This window comes from Mauremys reevesii, linkage group 1 (assembly GCF_016161935.1).
Source record: "Mauremys reevesii isolate NIE-2019 linkage group 1, ASM1616193v1, whole genome shotgun sequence".
In the NCBI taxonomy this organism is placed as follows: domain Eukaryota; kingdom Metazoa; phylum Chordata; order Testudines; family Geoemydidae; genus Mauremys; species Mauremys reevesii.
The window spans coordinates 51,530,638-51,554,874 of record NC_052623.1 but is presented as its reverse complement, the minus strand read 5'-3'; the positions used below and the strand labels follow the sequence as shown (position 1 = coordinate 51,554,874).

Below are 24,237 nucleotides of genomic sequence, written 5' to 3'. Positions count from 1 at the left end.
ATCACCCTAGTTGTTATATCATGTTGGTTGTGTATTGTTTTATCACACTCACTATTCCCCATTGCTTTGCAAGATGGAACCCATTCTTTAATATGTTTCACTGGCATGGAAACAAGTGTGCGACTGTATGTGACTACTGGCAATGGGTAAGATTTCAAAATAGGCATTAAGAAAAAAACAGTTTTTTGTGAAAGTGCCTTGGCCTGGATTGCAAAAGTAGCATGGGGAAAAAATCATGTGGGTGGGTGGGTGGGTGGCAGGGGGATGTCAAAAGTTAGAGCTTGAAAGTAAAGCCAAAGCAGTTATTTCAAATCCTATGGCAATAACAAATAAAATGGCCTTCCTGACATAATGAAACAGGAATTATCATCCTAAATCAATTAAACATGCCTTTCATCTCTTGTACACTAAAATTGGAGATGTCATGTAGGACAAGAATTAAACTAGAAACATCAATTTCAGTTGTAGGGAGTGAAGCTCAAAAATTCATGAAGGGAAAAACAAGGGTTGTGTGTACGATAGACAGTATTCAGATAAATTTTTGCAGCTCTTCTTTGTATCATTCCCAAGCAAAACTCCCAGTGGACTACAGCATTTGGCCAGCTGTGACTCATTTCAGCAGTGCTCTCAGAACTGCTACTCTCTTTTTAAAACTGCCATCAGAATTATTTCAGAACCAACATGCTTACTCTTTATTTGACTTTTCTTTTAAAACACTGTTGTGTGACGAATAACAGAGGTTCTAAGCAACCATCTGAGGGGGAAAATAATATCCTGACTGCTTGAAATATTTGACACTTCTCCTGAGCAAACCTGGGATGCCCTAAAATGGTGGAGTTGCAAGGTAGAAATCTAAAAGGATTAATCAAGAAGTCAATAAGCAGTGGAAAATACCATGAGTGAAACTCATTGGACAAAGCATGTTTTGCAAAATATGAGCAAATACTGTCCATACCTTAACCATGGAGCTATGACCAGTACCTCCATAATTATCTACATCCTTACAGACCCAATGCTATGAGTGGCTGAGCATGTCTTGTAAAGCGTTGAGCATCCTTAACTCCCACTGAAGTCAAAGGCCCTGAGTACTGAAGTGGGGAAAAGCACACACCCAACATCAAGTGCTCAGACCCTTACTTTTTTCTACCTCGGGTAGTCTTTGTTGCATATAATTTTGCCCACACTTCCAGTATGCTATACCTCCAGCAGAGCTAATGGCTCCATCGATGAGATGGCGAGCCAGGAGTGCCCTCTGTTCCCAGGGAATTCAGCCGGCAGTGGAAGGTCTCCAGCAGTCCCTCCTAAGCTTGGGCCCTAACGGAACTCTTTCAGCAAGTGATTCCTGGCCAACAAATGAACAGCCAGTGTTCTCTGCAGTGGGGAGAGGGACTCAGGATTGCACTTAAGCACATGCTTAACTTTAAGCATATGAATATGCTCGTTGAAGACATTGGCTGAAGTGCATTGCTTTATCCAGGCTTCTGTGCTGTTTTCAGAGACAGGGTTGTTTGGTTATTGCCACTGAAATGTTGTCTTGAACTCTCTTAGGATTCTTATGATAATTGGCCCTCAAATACTAGAGAACGCCAGGAGTCTGGAATATACATTTTGCAAAACATACCCTTATTTCTAGACTACAATTTGAATGCACGTAGTGCCTTTCCCATTTGAGGCACAGCGGTACCCATAGGAGGCAGGAGCAGCTCCTATTTTTGCAGCACTTCAAACCCACAAAAATAATGCAAGATGTTCATGAAATCTCCAGCTTCACTAGCCGCACTTGCCTTTAGTTCCAGTTAGTGCTTGCATAGGACAGACAGATCTGTGTTAGAACGTCTTGGCCAGAATCAGGCTTCCTGAGTTAATACCCTGAAGGAAATTGCTCTCTGTTGCATTTTCATTTTGCTTTTTATTTATTCACTCTCAGCAAGAAAATTAAACCTGGCTTACAAAATATGCTTCAGTTCTATGTACAGCCTGTAAGTAGGGTGGCCAACTTTCTAATTGCACAAAACAGAACATCCCCTGCTCTGCCCTGCCCCCTCTCTGAGACCCTGCCCCCCACTCACTCCAGCCTCCCCCCTCGGTTGCTCGCTCTCTCCCATCCCCACTCACTTTCACTGGGCTGGGGCCGGGGGTTGGGGTGCAGGAGGGGGTGCAGGCTCTAGCTGGGGGGTTGGGCTCTGGGATGGGGCCAGGATGAGAGGTTTGTGGTGCAGGAGGGGGCTTAGGGCTGGGGTAGGGGGTTGGCGTGTGGGAGGGGGTATGTGCTCCAGAAGGGAGTTTGGGTGTGGGAGGGGGTGTGGGGTGCAGGTTCTGAAAGGGGGCTCAGGGCTGGGGTAGGGGGTGGGGGTGCAGGAGGGGGTGCACGGTGCAGGCTCTGGGAGGGGTTATGATGTGGGAGGGGGTTCTGACCTGGGGCAGGGGATTTAGGGTGTGGGCTCTGGCTGGGTGGCACTTACCTGAGGCAGCTCCTGGTCGGTGGTGTAGGGCTAAGGCAGGCTCCCTGCCCGCCCTGGCTCCATGCTGCTCCCGGAAGCAGATGGCATGTCCAGCCGATAGGCGCAGGGGCAGCCCCCATAGCTTCCATTGGTCCCAGTTCCTGGCCAATGGGAGCTGCAGAGCCAGCGCTGGGGCTGGGTGCAGCATGTGGATCTTCCCTGATCACCCCTGCACCTAGGGGCCAGATGTGCTGGCCACTTCCAGGAGCAGTGTGGAGCCAGGGCAGGCGGGGAGCCTGCCTTAGCCCCGATGCACCACCAACCGGACTTTTAACAGCCTGGTCAGCAATGCTGACCAGACCCACCAGGGTCCCTTTGCCCAATCGAAAATGGGACGCCTGGCAACACTACCTGTAGAGTTCAAGGTGGTCCTGTGATCAGCTCAGAAAAAGGCCTGATTCTCCTCTAATTTACATCAGTGCATTACTGATGTAAATCCACTGAGTGTGCTTGGAATTGTGCCAGATTTATGCTTGCATAAACAAGAGGCAATCAGGCCCCTGGTCTTTAGACTTATTTGGTGGATGTGCCAAATACTATGGCTAAAAAGGTAACTAGACATTTCAGAGTTAGCGAACATGCTTCTTTTGTCTCTCGGATTCTCTGAAGTTGCAGATGATATAGGCCCACTCCATATGACAGTCCAGAGGACAAGCCGCTGGTGGTTATCCAGGAGCACAAAATTAGCATACGTTGTCAAAAGGCAGGAAAGCAGGTTGACAAGGGAGCAGGGAAGGTTAGGTAAATGTCATGTTTTAGCGACTGTTTGGTTTTGCAAAGTTACTTTGAAAACATTATTATTTCAGACTTTGCAGACTCTTGCAATCCACTTCTCATCCTGGCTGCTCAGGGGATTCAGCACAGAATTCTGAAGCTGGTGCAGATTTCTCAGCGCTATTTGCTAATCACCTTTAAAGCCTTTTGACAACGTATGCTAATTTATTTAATTGGTGGATATGACTATCTTACTGCAGGGCGGTGTGCAATCCATACTATGACTCACGCCTGATTGGCCTGGAGTAAAATAACATAACATGCGCATTTTGTGCCGTGGCCTCCTAATGAGCCTGCAACAAAAGGAAGAAAGGTAAATTCAGGCTCCTTGTTCTCTGTATGTCTGAATATCTGTTAGCTGCAGAGCAATGCTTGCAATGGGAACCCTTCTTGTAGGTTGTTAGTTTGAACTCAGAGCTGATATGAGGGCTTGTGGGATGCATATTTACAAAAGTCCTTATTTTACTGTGTCAAGTTGCCATGGAAATCTGTGATACATAAATCCGACTTTGGTAACTGTCAGTCATCTTTTCCATCAAGCAAGGCAGATTGCTGGGTTCAAGCTAGTTTTGTTGATTCTGCACTAAAATCCTTGGCCCTCAGAGGGCCTGATTCTGATATATCCATTAGTGCCTTACACCACAACTAGACACGCTGATTTCATTGGGATTACTCACGGAATAAGGTACTACTCAAAGAGAGTAAGAGTGGCAGAAAATCAGGTCTGTATGAGGGTTTTGCCCAATGAGGCCTGATCTGGCCTCTACTGAGTTCAATGGGAGCAGGATTAGATCTTCAAATATGTCTACACTGCAGTCACTAGGTGTGATTACAGCTTGAGTTGACACACCTGAGCTAACTTTCATCTAGCTACTTGGGTCCCGGCACAGAGGAGCTGTGGGAGCATGGGCTTCAGCGCAGGCTAGCCCCATGAATAATTATCTTGTACACCCCATGCTGAACTGTGCACTGCTGCAGCTTCACTGCTCTGGAACCTGAGCAAAGCTCGGTTGTTTATACATGAGTTGCAGACATCACACCCTGTGATTGCAGTAGAAACATATCCTTAGTTAGTCAGGAACTAGACACCATCCTTCCTGTTTTAAAATATATGATCTTGTAATGCAAGACGTCTCTGATCACCGATCAGTTTTCTACATCCCGAGAGCATTCTAATATGTCTGCCCCCAAAAGGCAAGCATTAAGTAATGCTGCTCATGTGCTATAGGTGACTCTGATTTCATCCCAAAGAACATAAACTTTGTCCATCCTCCAGTTTCCGACCCAACAGAACATATGGCCTTAGTCACTGCCTGCCTTTGCCAATTAGAACAGCTTGGCTGACAAGATTGTGACCCAAGGACCATTGGATAGCGGCTGGCAGAGGGCACAGGGATCCCCTGGGTCTGGTATTTATATACTAGTTCACCAAAGAATATCATGTAAGGTTTCTGTTGAAAGCCTGAGCCATACAGGTCAGCATAGCCATTGTGAAATGTATCTGTGGATAATACATAAGGAGATTGGTATATGTGTTGGAAATTATGTTCTTAAGGCCTTGTAGTTAAAGGCAGGTCCCCCAGAGGTAGCATGCCTTGAGCATGCCTCCACCAGCCGCTTATCTGCCTAGCTGACCATTGTGTATTGTGTGTCTTACAACAGAAGTCTATTAGCATGCTGAGTAAAATGCTAGTGAAGCAATTGCAGGGACTTCAGAAGGAAAAATTAACAAGAGATAAACAGAGGGTGGGGGGATGCGAAGGGGAGAAGAAAACGAACCTTGTTTTACAGGTGAAGACCAAAGGACTGGTCTGATATATCTGGGCGTGCAGAAAGATGCCTGGGCATCCTCCATCTCAGGAGAGAAGTTGCCAGTGGGTTTGGTCTCATGAAAGAGAGTTTCAGCCATCCTGGTTGAAAAACACCGTGAGCAGGACTTTGGGGTAAGGAGTAAGGAATCTCTTATTAGATAAGAGAACATCTTGTTAGGCCCTAGAACAGGAGTCTCAAACTCAAATGACCACGTGGGCCATATGAGGACTAGTACATTGGCCCGAGGGCCGCATTACTGACACCTCCGCCCCCGCCGCCCTCGGCCCCGCCCCCACTCCACCCCTTCCATGAAGCCCCGCCCCGCCCCACCTCTTCCATGCAGGCAGGGAGCCTACCCTGCCCCCGGTGTGCATTGGGCCAGAGCCGCTCTAGGTAAATGCTGGAGGAAGGCGGGGGGGCCGCGAGGAGCTCGCGGGCCGCAGAAAATAACCTCGTGGCCTGTGGGCCGCGTGTTTGAGACCCCCGCCCTAGAATGTGCATTAGTGTTTTATTTTCTATGGAAGCCTTTGTTTCCAATGCTGCTGCTTGCTGTTATTTAACTCTCTGTTCTTTATTAGACACACTTCTATTTGCTTTCTCTGGAAACAAATCTAAGTGTCAAGCTGCTTTTTAGTGACTCGAGAGTGTGAGTATCAACCTCAGGGCAGACTGTGAAGAAGCAGGGCCCAAACCCCAAACTGGTTGTCAGTTCTATACTTAGATTTCACCAGCAGCATCATGTGTGAACTCCTCAGGCACTGTAACAGCCTTAACATGGAGTCACAGGCAGTCCCCTTGGCTACTCTGATCCAGTGATGAGCTGCCAAAATATTAACAACAGGTTTCCTCCTCCTCACCTCACGGGGTCGTGCCCCCCCCGGGGGTCGTGCTCCATCCAACCCCTCATGTTCCTTGACACCCCGCCCGAGGACCCCTGACCCATCCCCTCCCCTTCCCTGTCCCCTGACTGCCCCCTGCTGCCCCATCCAACTCCTCCTCTCATTCTTGATGGCCCCCCAGGAACCCTGCCCCATCCAACCACCCCTTCTCTCTGTCCCTGACTGTCCACCACCACCTCATCCAACCCCTGCTCCTTCCTGACTGCCCCCGGGACCCTTGCCCCCATTCAATCCCCCTGTTCCCTGCCCTCTGACCGCCCCGACCCCTATCCACCCCCCGACAACCCACCAAACACTCCCTCCCTGCTCCTTGCCCCCTTACCACACTGCCTGGGGCTGGACCGGTCCACTCGGCCGGGACCGCGACCGGCGCCCCAGGGCCCGACTCCCCGAGCCGGGCCGGGCCGGAGCCACTCGGCCGGCACCAGGACCAGTGCCACAGGGCCTGACTCCCGGGCGGGCCGGGCGGGCGGTGCCGACTCCCCGAGCTGAGCCGGGCCGGAGCCGCTCGGCCAGTGCCGCGGCAACCGGTGCTGCGGGGCCCGACTTTCCAAGCCGGGCCGGGCCGGTGCCGCTCGGCTGGGACCAGCCCAAGCCAGGGGCGCTCGGCCGGGGCCGGGGGAGCCAGACTGGGCCGCGTGCGCCATACCTCCCTGGAGCCCCCTGCCCGGCTTACCTGCCTGCCTGCTGCTTGTTTCAGGCTTCCCGCGAACATTTGATTCGCGGGAAGCAGGGGAGGGGGAGGAGAAGGAGGGCGGAGCGTTCAGGGGAGAGGGGGAGGTGAGCTGGGGCCGGGGGCCGGGTGGACAGCTGCCTGAGCCTTTGTTAAATTTAAAAGCTTCTTTAGAACCGGTTGTCCTGGAACAACTGGTTCTAAAAAGGCTTCTAAATTTAACAACCGGTTCTTGCGAACCAGCTGGAGCTCACCACTGCTCTGATCTGTCTTGTGACCCAAGTAAGCCTCTCTTTGTGATAGATGGTCCCTTACACCAAAGATCACAGCACTATTCCAGTTGCTCCCAGTCCTGAAGGTCCAGTCAATTACCACAGGTCAATTTCACTTTAGATCTCACACCAAAGACAACGCTTCTAGCCAATCCTATAGTAAACTATCTAAAGATTTATTATATAAGAAAAGGAAATGAGAGTTGTTTACAAGGTTAAAGCAGGAAAACATATACATATATGCACAAATGAATTCCAATCTTAAGTTTCAAAAAACAGTAAATGTGTCAATAATAAGCAAACTCTATATTGGCATTTAGGGCTTACCCAGACTAAGCACTGGGGATCTTTTACTTATGCCTAGTAATCCTTGCTCTGCAGAATCCAAGCAGCATAAAGATCCAATTCCTCCTTGGTAGAGGTTTTTATTTGCTTCCTCCCTTCTGCTTGGAGTTGCAAACTCAGCTGATAGGATGAATTCAGGAGAGTAAACAACAAAGTCTTTTGTCCCTTTTAATGTTTCACTCTAGTAAACAACAAAGTCTTCACTTGCAAGTCTCATCTTCCTGGGTGGAAGAGTAAACACCGAAGTCTTTGGTCCCTTTTAATGTTCCACTCTAGTCCATCAGTCCTTGATAGGCCTTCCTTGTTAGACATAACACCTTCTGTGGGAGCATTTCACAGGAGTTACATACTGTGTGATTTACACAGTCACAGAGGCTTACAATGCAAATTTACAAATATTACCTTAGGATGTGGGATACAGATGTTATGAGTGAGTTTAACTCACGCAGCACCTCACAAGTATTTCATAAAGTCTAAAAGCTAAGCACATTTTATATCTCTAATACCTATTTTAACAATGCTGACACACACATGACCCAGACTGGTTCCAGCTACGTATCTGTCAGTGTTTATTGGAGACAAGGGGATCTTGGCTTGAGTTGGCAACTGGTCTGCCAGCGTCACATTAAGTGCTGTGTGTCAAGCAAAGCTGGGGTCCAAGGGTATGTCTACACAGCAACTAGACACCTGCAGCTGGCCCAGGCCCAGCCAAGTCGGGCTCGTGGGGCTCAGGCTGTGGAGCTGTTCTGGGATCCTCCCACCTTGCAGGGTCCTGGAGCCCAGCTCCAGCTCAAGCCCGGAAGTCTGCACAGCAATGAAACAGTCCCTCAGCCTGAGCCCTGCAAGCCCAAGTCAGCTGGCATGGCCAGCCACAGGTTTTTCTTTGCTGTGTAGACATCCTCTAAGATGTAACCAGTAAGCTGTGGTCTACCAAACTCAGGGGCTGCAGTGTGCCTACCGCTAGCCTACACCAGGGACAGCAGAGCTCACTGGGCTGGGAGGGGAGTGTTTGTGCTGACTGGGGTGGGGAGTGTCGGGGAGCTGACCCTGGCAGGCACAGACAAGGCTTCAGCATGCTAAGGGCAGGTGGGAGTGAAGTGATCACAACCCTGTTCTGGTCTGCTGCTATTGATGAATAGATTATAACAGTGCAAGTAATGGTGTTTATAACATGCCCATTCCTTACTCCTTCACAGTGATCAGGGCATGAATAAAATGAGCTGGAAATAGTAGTTCAGTAGACCAGAAAAAGGAACCTACTCTTCTGGTAATCCCAGCACAACGGGGCCTTCTCTGGCTGATCTCTGGCTACCCCTGCAATACAACATAATTAAGAATCAATATATATGTCCAAAGTGGGAACCTTTCCACCTTCTCCAGATCGTCTTTGTCTCAATGAACTGACATATCAAAAGGAAATGCAACCCCCGCCCACTCTGGTGAGTACTTACTCTTGTGAATACCCACGTCAGCCTCGAAGTGTGAGTATGTGCTCAGCATCACGAGAATGGGTTGCACAACAGGGGCCTAAATATAGTCAAGATACTGTAGATAAAGCCCAGAGCAAGTATAATTGCTATAGGTTCAGGGCCCAATCCAGCTCCCAATAAAGTCAATGGGAAAACTCTCATTTGACTGCAATGGCAGCCGGTACAAACCCAAGTCTAGTAGCATAATATAATATATGGAGATATACCTATCTCATAGAACTGGAAGGGACCCCAAAAGGTCATTGAGTCCAGCCTTCTGCCTTCACTAGCAGGGCCAAGTACTGATTTTGCCCCAGATCCCTAAGTGGCCCCCTGAAGGATTGAACTTATAACCCTGAGTTTAGCAGGCCAATGCACAAAGCACTGGGCTATCCCTCCCCAATCCTAGCATATATTCATAGCAAGTATAAGATCTTGGATTCTGTCCAAATCAAGTACTGCATTATCTGATAGTTCTTTACAACTAAAAGTAAATTTTCTAAACCAAAAAGGTGACACAAGGTATTTGTGATTCATTTTTGTTTTGCCGATTCTGAGAAACAGTGTGGGAAATGAGCTTGGACTGCAAGGAATGAATGCCCTTTTTCTAACAAATTGTACAGCCAGACTTGTATTCCCTCTTTAATAACATTCAGACGCATCATTGCACCTGTGTTTTGTGTCACATTCATTTCTGGAAGATGGATAATGTATGCAAGCAGTGATATGCAACAGAGTGTGCAATTATAGCATCATATATGCCATGCATGCTGTGGGTGTGATGTGAGTGACTGCCAAAATGCGCATAGGTATGTAACTCCAGCAAGACTAACCTAGAATATTATAATTGCTCCTAAATTACATTGCTCGTAGGAAGGTAGTCACCCAATACATTTTGTTTGTCGAAGTGACAATACTGATGCTTTACTGTTCCCATGTTTTGTTCCTTGACATCAGCTAGTTTGTGTACGTCACAGATTTTGAAGATTAGTCAGATAAAAAACATCCTGCCAAATGTCAGTCTGAGTTTAAAAGCCATCATCACCACAGGGTCTATTCTTATGTATCTGCAATTATGGGTCCTGAACCACCTTCCACGATGTTGTAAAAACAGAACGTTAAACTCGTGAAACAGGGCCTAATCCTGTGAGATGCTGCCTGCCTCCGGGCAAGGGGTGAGTGCTCTCTGCTGCCAGTGACTCTAAGAGGTGCCCAGCACCTGGTGAGATTGAACCATTAGGCCAAACTTTTAAAAGCTGGGTGCCTATAGCTAGTCACCTAAAAACGTAGGTGCCTAAGAAATGGGCCTGATTTTCAGAGTTGCTTAGCACGTGCACTTTCCTCAGGAGTCACTGCATGGTGACCTGAGAATTACAGATACTCAGCACCTCCCAAAATTAGGCAAATTATTTAGGAATCTAACTAATGTTAGACACCCATTTTGGAATATCTTTGCCTTCATCTTTGAGGGCCTTATCCTGCTCACGTTTAAGAGAATGGGAATTTGGCCAGTGAGTTCAGTGGGTGCAGGATCAGCCCCAAAGTGGTGTTGTAAAGTAGAAAGAGCACGTCTTTCATATAAATTGTGGTCAAGTTTCAAAGGTAATGAAGAAAAAAGGAAAAGGCTTCAGACCAAACAATAGCACTGGGTGAGATGCACATTAATAATTTACTGTTATGCAGGACTAGCCAAATGCAATCACTGAAAAAATTGTACAAACTTCTAAGAGACAAGAACTGAAGGGAAAGTGAGCTGGCCAATGCAGTGTTAACTGATTGTTAATTCCCTCGCTGTTTCCAGAGAATGCTCTTGTTCCCGCAAGTTTTCTAAGGAACATCCAGTCAAATGACTGGCATATCAAGATATATATTCCTTCCATATCTGGAAGACCTAGAAACAAAAGTTATGTAAACATACTTGGCCCCCTAACCATTAAGACCATATCTTCAGCAACAAAACCCATGATTTTTGTGGAGTGGGATGTGGGGTTCACTGCAGTCTCATCATTTTTACCCTGTTCAGCTCCACTATGTATTTTTACAAATTTGGTTCTGTATACAGCCAGTGCAATGGAGTATGGGGCTTTCAATAGCTTAAAACTATTAGTTAAGTATTATGAAATGGTTTGAATAGATATTTATTGTAAAATAAAGGATATCCTTCCTCAGACTTAAATATGGTACGTCTGGACTCATCTTCTTTTCTTTTTTTAAAGCTAAAATGATGACTTCCACTGGGACTTATGTTCCTAAGTCACTTTGGTGTTGTTCAAAGTCACCCTCTGCAACAGCTGGAGAAGGGTAAGAGAAAGTCAGAGTAAACAGCCAATCAGCACTGAAGGGGTTCAGGAATTATGGCGTATACCTGAGTGGATTTACTATCTAAGCCAATGTCACAGCTTTGAAATATACATCTGAAACCCTAGAGGCATCTCATGTAAAGACTTTGAGACTCAGGTCAAGTGGTCAGATGATTTTTTCAAGGTAAGATTTTTGCTGTGGGGTGTTTTAGAAAGGTCCAGACAAAGAAAGGTCACCCTTGACAAATCAGGAATTAGTATAATCTCAATTGGGGAAATATAAAGGCAGGAGTCAAAATGTCAGGATCCATACGTATCAAAAGTGCTCTGGGTGTAGTACTCAGATCATTCTGATCGTTCAATGGTGCTTTGGCACTACCTCAGTGCTAGACTTGCTTTTAAAATGTTATTTAGCCAGATGTAAAACATCTGAATTATACTGATCATGAGCCTTTATGACCTGACTTTCAGGGGCACTGAGCACCCACAACTCCAGTTAAAGTCAATGTGACCTGCGGGTGCTCAGCATTTCTGGAAACCAGGCCATTGCTGTGCTAAGGGTGCTATGTTATATGTCAATGTTGTATAAAATGATTTCAAAACAAAATGCTTCTCATTGCTTGAAGTACGATTATAATCAGAAAGGTTTATGGTACTTTAGAAATGACACTGCAGGATTTCCAACACTACCAGAATACAAGTAGATAATAATAATTAATAAAGTCCCATATTCATTCTTTTCTATTAACTGTCTATACATTTAGACTGTAAGCTATTTGGGCAGGGTCTGTCTCTGATTAGGAAAACCAGGACCATGAATTTGGTTGGGACAACTAGGTGCTAAGATAACACAACAAATAATAATACGATATATGAAATGTGCTTAGTGTCCATGTTTCAAAACAAACGATGGGTTTTTTTCTAATGGCCATAATTGTAAACTCAAAATGAGATCTCCACATCAAGTAGTTTTCTTTCTCTCTCGTATCATTACTGTTGATAATGATTGTGCTACTAGAATTTAGCTGATAATTTTGTTGGTGATACATGAGGCTTTCCCCTACTACAGTGCACTGGGGCAGCAGAGATGAAGCAAAGCCACAGGGAGCAGAAGTGTCGAATACGAAGGTCACTTTTCTGACGATAACTACATTTAAAGGCTGCAGTGTTTCTCTTGACTATTTATTGAATTCCAGCTGATTTCTGGGCCTGACAAACTATTTGCAACTGCAGTTACTCTGATTAATTGTCCGGCTCTTTGCTTTTTTTTAATCGGATGCTTGTCTGTTTCTTTGCACTACTGAGTGATTACACTGCCTTTATTTTCTTCCAATTCATTATTGATGGCTGTTCCATCCCCTTGCATTTCTGGTGTCAGAAAAATGGATGGTCAATGCAACAGGAGAGAGGTCCTAGGGCTAGTGAAATTATGGACGTGACTAAGCTCCTTTGTACTGCTGATAACCAGCCAGCCTCTCCTTTTCTGCTTTATCTGGTTAACGCTGGAAGTACAGAGGTCACCCAATAATCTCCCTTGCCCAGGGCCATCATTTCGGTTGCTTTGACCATCCAGTTTTATGATACCATTATTAGTATTTTTTTCAAACACCCAACAATGTGCAAGTGCCTCTGAAAATGGAGCAAAGATGCAGTCTCTGCTCTAATGAGTGCACAGTCCAAATGGGACATAAAACAGGGGCCTGATCCAAAGCTCATGGAGGCCTTCAGAGAGACTTTCCGTTAGCTACATTTGGTTTGGGATCAGGTCCTAGGTGAGGGTCACAAATGGACAAGGAAGAAGGGAAGAGATTGGACAAGAGTGTCAGTAGTGATTTGATGCAGTTACCCAGGAAGGTGTGCACACATCTTGGTGGGACTTTTAACTTAGGGGGAGCTCTTAAAAATACATTTTTATGTTTACCTTTCCTCCCCCTCCCTCCTCGCAAACAAGGAAGCACAGGTTTAAGGAGGATTTGAACATGGTGAAAGTGGATGCTTGAAAATAGCTTTAAAAAAAGAGCTTTCCATGTATGAGGCTGCATAGGAGAAGATACAGATACTGAGGTGAGAGAAGAGACGAGAACAGAGAGGGCAACAAGGCTCATATCAGTAGTGAAACAGAAGATGCACAAGGATAGTCTTATGATTAGGACATTAGACTAGAGCTCAGGAGATATAGGTTGGTTCCTGGCACTATTACAGACTTTCTGTGTGACTTGGGCCACAGTTCCTATCAATAAAATGGGAATAATAATCCTTTTGTGCACCTCATTTATTTAGGTTGTAAGATTTTTGGGCAGGGACTTTGTACAGCACTTAGCATAACATGGCTACAATCTCAGCAGAGGCCTCCAGGCACTACTGTAATATAAATAAGATATAATAACAATGCAATTAGTCAAAGATACTGAGTGGGCTGAATATCTTAGTTGGGGCTTCGGGAAATATTCTATTGGAGAACAGCTTTTTCTTCCCTGTTTTTCTTTTCTCTTTGTCTTTTTTATTGACCTGCACGTTGAGATTTATGTGGCTGTAACATTTAAAAGTTGTTAGCACCTTTCCCTTTATCTGTTGACCCTATCTCAATAATTGTTTCTGGCTGTCATTGTACTTCCCAATGTGTTTCTCTTTGGCAGTTCATCTCAGCCATCCTCCTGGAGGCCTTTTAACCAGGTGAAACTAAAGTTTACTTTTTATTAGTGCCTCACTTGATTTCTGTGCTTCAAATACTAAACATTTTCAATGTCTCTTGTAGCCTCATCTTGTTTTTACCTGCATAAATGTATCTTGTATGTCCTTATGCCTTGATTATTCTAAGCAGACATGCCTGAGTATATATGAGGGTGTGCACTACAAAAATGGTTAACTTGTTTAGATCTGCTCCTATTACAAGGTATCTGATAGTTCCTCTTTGTTATCCAAGCTGATATTCTGCCCATATTCCTGTCTAAGGGCACTGCTGCACTAGAGAGCTTATACCTGTGCAGCTGCACCAGTGCAGATGCATTACTGTAAGTTCTCTAATGTAGCCACTCTAAGCCAACTACGCCAACCCCTGCGAGGGGCAGTAGCTATGCTGGTGGGAGAACCTGATATAACGCTGTCCATGCCAGCATTTTAGGTGTAACTTATGTCACTCGGAGTCTGTGTGTGATTTATTCACACCCCTGCGCAACATAAGTTATGCCAACATAAGCTGTAGTATGGACATGGCCTAGGAGTTTGTAACAAGCATAGAAGAGACAATTCCCAGGGAATCTTTTCCACACTAAGCCTGGAACGAGATTTTTGGAATTTAGGCTTGATTTAGCAAGGTACTTAAGCACATGTCTAACCTGAAGTCAGTGGACTACATGTTAAAAGTTAAGCACGTTGCATAAGTACCATGCTGGTGCCTCAGTCATTGCTGTGTGAATGTTCATGCGGTGTAGGTATGATTAATAAAGTAAAGTCATGTATCTGACTACTGATGTTCAGTGCAAAACATATTTGCACAGCGCAATGGGGGCCAGTGGTGAGTGGGGCCTTTGGGTCTACTGTAAAGTCAAGAATAATAAATGCCCTGATTTTTAAGAGTAACCAGGACCACAATACACAAGTCACCTGTGATTTCTGAATGTTTTGCTCAGTACTGTCTCAGAAACCTAGCCAGATGGTGCTTTAGTTCATCACCCTTCATAAAAAGCTATATACCATTCACATAGTTCACACTGGGACAGTGGAGTGACTCTGGTTCTTGCAGGGTCTTCTGCTTGAAAGTTTTCTTTTGGTTTATTTGCACATGTAATGATTTGGGGCCAAAGCATAGAAGAAGAATGGATTCATTCAGGCTAGTGGGACTATTGACATGATTAGTAACTGCTCACCAATGTGATTAGGTGTCCCATAATATAGAGCTAATTTTTCAAAATAGTACCTATGGTGCACATGCAAACTACTGGAAATTGCATATTTTCCGCTAACAATTAACTTTAGTAGCCCATGCCAAGTTACAACAGTCATGCAAAGCTGTGGTACGTTGTGTCTCGGGAACATTTTAGCCCTGTGAGTTACACTTGACATGGACATCAGTTCACATGAGTGTGTCTATTGCATGAGCTTTGAAGGTCGGATGTCCAAGCCTGATGCCTTTGGTTTGAAATTGGAGTTTCCCTTTTCCTAGAGATTGCGGAGAAAGACAACCAAGGGGAAGCCAAAGACTCGGTACTTGGACTAGATATCTGCAGACCTTAGACTCAGAAAGACCGATCTGCATGACAGCCAGGCATACGGTCATGAGTTTTGGAAGAAGGCTATAAAAGTTGCTATCCATGAACAGGGAACTGGCAAGAATAAGAATTAGCTCTGCATCTGTATGAACAACTCAGGTGCCTGTTCTTGAAAATTATCAGCCAGAGAGTCTCCTTTTCTATCTTATTCTTCCTGTGACCTATGACATATACTAACTCTGCCATAACACCAAGGTAACACATTTCTGCTATTTAAAAAAAAAAAAAATCTTCTTCCACTCAAACCTTTCTAGGAGGTAGGAATTGTCATTGCCAGCAGCAAATACATCTGAATTGTATCTATACTGGCATATCTATTCTTACCATTCCAAACAATGTCTGTGTCTCTGCCATGCATGGTGTCCAAATATTACTATAATTTTATAATCAACAGTAACCCTCATAACATATACAAAGCCATTGTATGGACCACATTGTAAAAATTCCATCAGTCTTTATTCTAAGTCACTTCAGCATTTGATGTCCCTTAGAGTTGAGGTTCGATGTAATGATGCACAGTTTCTGTAATGAGATATGACACAGAATCTAAGTGTAACATAATTCTGGCACTTGCCTTTTAATGAAAATGTTAGCTAATCCATCAAAAATATTAGAGCTGAGTAAATAAATGATGTTTTTGATTAATTAGCTGAACCAAAAAATCTGGGGGGGAAATTGCTTAGTTTCAAACTGAATGGATGACAACGTGAAAAACATTTCATTTGGGTTGAACTAAAAATTTTGAACATTGTTTTGAATCTACATTTTGTTTTAGAAATGTCGATTTGAAATGACACAGTTCATTTCAAAATGAAATATTGAAACACCTCATTTTGAAAACGTCATAATGAACTGTTTCAACGTTTTTGACATTTTTTTCCTGATTTTTTTTTATTTAGCCAAAACTATTGTTTGAATATGACCTGAATTTGCAAATAGTTTCAATTGCCCTGAAGTGCATATTTTGGCAACTTGCTGTTTGACCAAAAAATGTGGCCCATCTCTACATAACGTACTAAACTCAATCAATCCACAGTACCTTGGAAGTAAGGGAAGCCTCTCTCCCACCAGTGAGCCTTTACATTTCCCCTTACAAATATGAAATGTTTACTTAGGACCAAATTCATCCCTGATATAACTCTATTCATTTCAGTGGTGTTTTGCCGAGACTTATGTTGCCACTAGAGCCTTATCATGAGCCATAAGTAGAATATTTAACTACAAAGGCAACACTTCTATTTCAATCTGAGATGCCCAAATGTGATCCCTCTTGTATATTGATCTGAACCATTGACGAGAGTGTTTGTATGAGCAGATAGTCCAACCGCAGATTAATGCATACAGGAAATGTGACCTGAGATACGCTAAAAATACTCAGGTATTGCATATATTCTTAGTGACAATTTTAGCTGAGCTTCTTTGACCATATAAAAAATGAAAAACACGTGCATATACTGCCATTTTCTTTCTCAGACAGTCCTGTATCTTTACCCAATAAATCCCTTCCCTGACTGCGTGAAATAGCGTAGGCTCTTTACTAGGCAACGCTTTCTCAAGTTTTATAAATATGGGAGATAAGCCACTTACTGGAGCCTTCTGGGAGTAATATTTCCTATAATAATCCTAAAGGAAGACTGCTCAAATGAGCATTATATTTTTTTTAATGTGCAAAATGATGTAATTATAAGCATTGGTAAAAAGAATCCTTGCTATATATTGAAGTTGCATTGTCTTCAATTCATCCTTATCAAATAGTGGAGTCATTTTAGCAATGCCTGCTGAGTTCTGGACTGATTTTCTTGCACAGATAAATCAGTCCAGGACTCAAAGCACTATAATGCTGTATGAGGGTAAGAATCATAGTATCGTAGAAATGGAAGGCTAGAAGGGACCTCCATAGATAATCAAGGCCAGCCCCCTGCACAGAGACAACACCAAGTAAATCTAGACCATCCCTGAAAGGTGTTTGTCCAACCTGTTTGTAAAAAGCTCCAATGGTGGGGATTCCACAACTTCCCTTGGAAGCATATTCCAGAACTTAACTACCATTATAATTAGAAAGGTTTTCCTAATATCGGAACTAAATCTCCCTTGCTGCAGATTCAGCCCATTACTTCTTGTCCTACCTTCAATGGACATGGAGAACAATTGATCACAGTTCTCTTTATAACAGCCCTTAGCATGTTTGAAGGCGCTTGTCAGGTACCCCCTCAGTCTTCTGTTGTCATGCTCAGTTTTTTTTAACCTTTCCTCATAGTTCAGCTTTTCTAAATCTTTTATCATTTTTGTTGCTCTCCTCTGGACTTACTCCAATTTATCCACATATTTTCTAAAAAGTGGAACCCAGAACTGAACACTGTAGTCCAGCTAAGTGGCGAGTAGAGCAGGACAATTACCTCCTGTATTGTACATTCAACACTTCTGCTAATGCACCCCAGAAAGATATTAGCCCTTTTTGCAACTGCATCAGATTGTTAACATATTCAACTTGTGATCCTTTGCAGCAGTGCTACCACCCAGCCAGTTATTCCCCATTTTGTAGTTGTGTATTTGATTTTTCCTTCAGAAGTGTAGAACTCTGTGCTTATCTTTATTGAATTTCATCTTATTGATTTCAGATCAATTCTCCAATTTAACAAGGTCATTTTGAATTCTAATCCTGTCTTCCAAAGTGCTTGCAACACTTCCCAGCATGGTATCATCTGCAAATTTTATAAACATACTCTCCACTCCATTGTCCAAGTTATTAATGAAAATATTGACTAGTCCTGAACCCAGGACTGACCCCTGAGGGACCCTCTGCCCTTGATATGTCCCACCCATTTTGACAGGAAATCTTTGATAACTACTCTTTGTGTATGGTCTTTCAACCAGTTGTGTACCCACATTACAGTAATTTCAGCTAGACAACAGTTCCCTAGTTTCCTTTGAGAATGTCATGTGGAACGGTGTCAAAAACCTTACTAAAATCAAGATATATCATGTCTACTGCTTCTCCCCTATCTACTAAGGCTAGTAACCCTGTCAAAGAAATAAATTAGGTTAGTTTGGTATTATTTGTCTTTGACAAATCCATGCTGGCTATTCTTTATAACACTATAATCCTCTAAGTGAATACAAATTGATAGTTTAATTATTTGTTCCAATGTCTGTCCAGGTTCAAAATTAGTCTCCTTGATCTATAATTCTCTGTGTCCTTTTGCCCATCTCTGTTCCTCTGGGACCTTACCCATCCTCCATGAGTTCTCAAAGATAATGCTAACAGTTCCACGATTGCTTCAGCTAGTTCCTTAAGTAACCTAGGATGAATTTCATCAAGCCCTGCCAACTTGAATGCATCTAACTTAGCTAAATAGTCTTTAACTTGTTCTTTCTCTATTTTGGCTTTTGTTCCTTCCCTCTTGTTAATATTGTGTTGAGTATCTGGTCACTATTAACCATTTAAGTGAAGGTTGAAGCAAAATAGGCATTAAACACCTCGGCCATCTTGATGCCATTAGCTCTCCTTTCCCCTGAAAGTACAGGATCTACACTTTCCTTTGTCTTTCTTTTGCTCAGGGGCAGCTCCAGGCACCAGCACGTGCCTGGGGCGGCAAGCCGCGGGGGGGCGCCCTGCCGGTCACTGTGAGGGTGGCAGTCAGGCAGCCTTCAGTGGCGCACCTGTGGGAGGTCCGCCGGTCCCACGAATTCGGCGGCAGTTCGGTGGTGGGTATGCGGAATCCGCGGGACCGGGGACCTCCCACAGGCAAGCCACCGAAGGCTGCCTGACTGCCATGCTTGGGGCAGCAAAAAAGCTAGAGCCACCCCTGCTTTTGCTCCTAATGTATTTAAAGAACTTCTTATTTCTTTTTGTCTTTTGCTAGCTGTTACTCTTTCAAGAAGCATTCTTGAATCTCACATTCCAGATTTATTCTTCCATGCCAGCAAAGGGATATTTCCTTAGATCTGGACAGCCGGCTGTAGGGAAGTACATCAACAAACTGGCCAGTTTAACACCTCTATTATACATGCTTGTGTAACCCACCCAATGGGTATCCTTTGGGAGTGTATATCAGTATGGGAATACTCTCAGCAATGCTGTGCAATAGCCTTCCAACAAAACATACCCTCGAATGGCAGCTCTCACCTAGTTTCTCATCTCACTTTTTGCCCCATATCCTTTTTCAAATTTGTATTTAAACTGTTGAAAAACCTGTTGACCTAAGAGAAAAGAGCCAGACCAAGAATCTCAGCATTCCTCAATCGTTCCTTCTGCATTTATTCTACCCATTCCGCCAGGGCCGCCCAGACGATTCAGGGGTTCTGGGGCCCCCCGCTGCCAAATTGCCACTGAAGACCCAGAGTGGAAGAAGCTCCGGGGACCTGGGCCCCACAAGAGTTTTCTGGGACCCCCAGAGCGAGTGAAGGACCCTGCTCCAGGGGCCCCAAAAACTCTCGTGGGGGCCCCTGTGGGACCCGGGGCAAATTGCCCCACTTGCGCCACCCCCACCCCCCCGGGCGGCCCTGCATTCAGCTAGCCAGTGAGATGGACCTTTCCTCAAAATCTTCTGTAATTTTTGAGGGGGAGGGATGACATTTTCTATATTGACGTCTGTGTGTTGTCAGCTCAAAGGTGAAGAATGAAGGAAGGTATTTAAACTCCTCCCTTCTCACCTTTATCCTTCAGTACCTATTATTGGTATTTGGATTAAAGAGTAAGGTTTGGCTCATTCTAGGATCATCTGGGATGTTTGGCTGAGAGTCCAAATCCGGAGACAAACTGCCAAAATGTAGTAGTATTTGGATCCAGAAGTTGATCCTGGCCTATCTCCAACATTTTATATTAACTTATATTCGGGGGGGGGGGGGGGGGGAAACACCTGCATTGAAACCTCATACATACTTTTGTCAGAATTATACCATCACCTCCTTCCTACGCAATGACTTAAAAAGTCAGCCAGAAAATCATCCAGTTTGATTACTTTGTTCACTGGCAGGTTCTAATGTGGGTCATTTCCTTCTTCTGTTCTCCTTGCCTCTACTGCAGCCACATCAGCTAGTGTAATTTAGCCATGTCTATGTTTATCCTTAATATCCACCTGTTTAGCATTGATGGCTGATGGAACAGACGCTGATAGAAATGTACAAATTCTTCCTTGGCTATTCATGGGCCAGGAATGTTTAATATGAGTGATTGTTTCTATTCTAACCTATTCTGTATAGGTTTTTGTACCACATTCATCAACATAGTATCTGAGCACCTTCCAGTAGTGTAAGCAATGTAATCACACATTTATCAATCAGTTCTGTTAAGTTTTTCTAAGTAATGCCTCTTAGTTACATGTATCATAGATTAATGTTTGTTACTCATTTTTCCGCTGTTATTGATTTCTGCTATTAGCTTTGAGGATCATTTCCTCCAGGACCCATCAACAGAGTGAATTCTCTGCACTGTGATTTCCTTTCTGCTGAATAGAAAGGTGAGGGTTGGTTAGCAACTTCCAGACCACCATCCTTCCATCCCAGAATCTGCAGATCTGCCTCTGAAAGTCCTGGAATCTGTGCATGGAAAGAGAGGAGGAGAAGACAGAGATGAGGTAGGGCCAACAGGCAGGTGAAGCTGGTCCTAATTTTTTTGTGAAGCTCTCTCTGCATTGGGAAAAATCTCCAGGGGGGAGCTACCTGTGAGGTACACCTCAGCAGTGCATCTCAGGGAAACTCGCTGCCTGGGTGTCAGTAGAGGCGAGATGGGCCCAGAGCTGTGAAGAGCTCACGGTCTGCACATAGATGGCCCTGTGCCTCCAGAAGATCCCCAGAGATCTCCAGGCTCCTAAGGCTAACCCCCTTGACAGGACCCTGAGGCCAGGGGAGAAGCCCTATCCCCTCCTCTGATAGAACAACTGGTAGCCTCCGGACCTCTCTCGTGAGTTGGTCCATGCGAGGGGTCATTGCTTAATTTGTGCTGGGACTGAGCTCGAGCACCTCTGAGCTTACTGTGTCAGTTATGAATGTAAAAAAAATTGCTTGCGCCCCAGCACCTCTTTCATTACAAATTAAGCACTGCCAGGAGTGGTCCCACACCAAGCCTCTCTTGACTTTTTGGTATTTTCAAAGGAGTCAGTGGATGTTAGCACCCACCTCCCACTGATACCTTTCCTGTCTAGATTCAACACAGTGAATTCTTTGCTGTTCTAAGGCACATCATTTTTAGCTAGACCTGATAAAAGGTGCATTTGAGGGGGCTGAAGATATATATATATAGAGAGAGAGAGATTGGGAGAAAAACAATTTTTTTAAAACAAGCCTCCCCGGGGGTATGGCAGAGGCCCTGCTTTGAGGCACGTTAATTCGGAACAACATGGAATAAGCTTGGTGAGCTTTATCTAAAATGCTTAATGTTTGAGGCAAAACATGCAGGCTGTACTTTTCAAAGGACCCAAAGGGAATTAGACCCACTAATTGACACTGAATTACATTTGCCGTACCCCAAAAGGAGGCTGCTTTTGAAAATGTGGCCATATATATATAAACTATTCAGACTTTTAATCAGGTGTAGCAAAAATGCTGTGTGTCAGAATAGCAGAGAATTTCTCATGTTGAATCTAGACTGTGGAGTCCCAGAGAGAGAGAGAGTATATTGGTGCCTCCCTTCAGAGCAGCATGGGGCCTGCACTGTCAGCTGCCAGCCCCGCCTTTTGATTTCCCTTGTGAGAAGCCTGATTCTGGCTGTCTCTGTCTGGGGCTGAGGGAACTCGAAGGCTTACCCTGTCCTTGTGCACCAGCACAGGGTGAGCCACATTTCACATGCCTGTGCACCCTCAGTGATTCTGGTGTAAATTCTGGGGTTACAACAGTGAAATCAGTAGCTTTACTCTGGATTTCCACCTGTGATATTGGGATAAGGCTGTGGCATGCAAGGAGAGTGGTAGTGACCCCACTTCTTTCCATACCTGTTAGCAGTCTGGAGGTAGATGCGGGCAGGATACAGGTTCAACCCCCCAAAAGGAGAAGGAAGAGTTCCCTGTGCATATGCTTGACCCCAGTTCCCCTTGACGTACTCCACACACAGATAACCTCCTGCCACTGGTGCACATTGTATCAGAGGGGTAGCCATGTTAGTCTGGATCTGTAAAAAGTGACAGAGTCTTGTAGCACCTTATAGACTAGCAGACGTATTGGAGCATGAGCTTTCGTGGGTGAATACCCACTTCGTCAGACGCAGCTTTTGTTGCTTTTTACCCCAGTGTTTATCAGGATTAACTCAGCTGAGGTCAATGGTGTCAGCGAGAGGGGACCCAGGCTCATTCTTTTTACTGTGGCTGTGCCTGCAAAGCCACCATAGAGGCCTTAATCACCTGGTATCAGCTAGTATTAGCTGGAAGTTGGAAAGCTGTTATGGTGAAGAAAACTTTCCATTGCAAATTAACCCTTTTCTTTCTTTTTGAGGAAAAGTTGGGCAAGCAGGACTGTGGCGTATTTTGGCTGTTGAAGATGCACACTAAGAGGAGGGGGCTTTGCTCCCCAGCTGTCTGTTCCCAATATGTTGCTATGAATGCCACGTGGGAAGAGAAGCACCTTGACATGGATGCAGTGATGCCTGCGGTGCTAACAGCTGATAAGCAGTACAGAAGGGGCCCTTTCTTGAAAGCATTTGTCCTGCTCTCGTCCAGTAAAATCGTTCAGGGCATGTATGGGTTATCTGAATCAGGAAATATTGGCTCCGTGTTCAAAAATAAAGGAGAAGAAGGAAAAAGACCTGTTTTTCATTCCTTTGTCTGCAACTGTCTAATGTGAAAAATGTTTTCAGGTCAGAGAAAGCAGCAAGAACAATTGCAGATTGCACCTGGCAACATCCCACCCCTGGTGAGCCTTGATGAATTTGGATGTTTGGGTAAATTTCTCATATTTTTATTGTGCTTTGGCTGTTATGGCTAAACAGTGACTTCATTTGCAAAACAGCAAGGAAAGAGAGGTAATTGTTGGGTCGGGCTCTGGGTGTGCTAATGTGAGCCTCACTTTGGTTAAAACTGGCCAGAGATAATTTGCAACCCACATGTGCCTAAAACCAATTGTGCAGAATCTCCATGGATCTATACTCAGTGCCTTTGTGAGTGCTGGAAGGAGCATTGCCTTATCTTTCAGTAAGGATATTACTTTTCCTTGAGAGACATAAAGGGAATATTCTCTGTATAAATAGAAAAGAGGAAACATTTTAAGAGCAGGAAAACTCACAAGTTAGCTAGCAGATGAAATCAATGTAATAAACAGGAAATGAGTTTTCAGTCAGCTTAGCAAACTCATATGAGCCTGCGGGGTAGGAATCCTCTCAGTCTGACATTTGGCATACAAAGCACATTTTATTTTTATATATAATGGATTTTCTATTTTTTCTGTACTTTGAAGTGAGGGTGAAGTTTGAGACAACAGGGAGGAGACACTGAACCATTATTGGCTCCAGAATGGACTGGAACTGAGAGAGAGCTGACGAGAGATCACAAGTTTAAAAAACATGTTTTTTAAAAAAACATTTGCCATTCAGGCTCTGGCCCCAGAGCCATCTTCCCTATCAAGATAAACAGGTCTTGTGTTCACCACTATGGTCCCATGCAAGGATAATAAACTAAAGTAGTTGATTATCACTATTCCAGCACTTTTTATCTGTAGATATGATCCAGTGTTGCCAACTTTTGTGACCTCAACTCAAGTTGCAATATTTGGTATTCGTCTTTAAGCACGAGCTCCTGGAGTCATGTGACTATACTAGAATTACAGGTATTCGATTTTTTTAATGTAAGTTGTAGGCCTCATGGTTGTGGAAGAAAACTTGAAAGCAGAAGCCCCAAAGGTTCAAAAGGCAAGTGAAAAGAATCCAACTGTATTATTTCATACATCTCATGATTTTTAAGTAAATCCCATGATTTGGAGGGGAACCTTACTTCAGATGT

The 24,237-nt window shown here is 44.3% G+C and overlaps 1 long non-coding RNA gene across 2 annotated transcripts; it reads left to right on the top strand.

Moving 5' to 3' along the window:
• Window positions 1-11,039: 11,039 nt before the first annotated feature.
• On the top strand, window positions 11,040-23,012 carry LOC120395529. 2 transcript variants are annotated; one of them, XR_005592680.1, is made up of 3 exons: window positions 11,040-11,229; window positions 20,694-20,889; window positions 22,739-23,012. It is a non-coding gene; the product is annotated as an uncharacterized LOC120395529 (long non-coding RNA). The 2 variants fall into 2 exon arrangements; XR_005592679.1 differs by lacking the exon at window positions 11,040-11,229 and adding an exon at window positions 15,258-15,412.
• The last annotated feature ends 1,225 nt before the right edge of the window (window positions 23,013-24,237 follow it).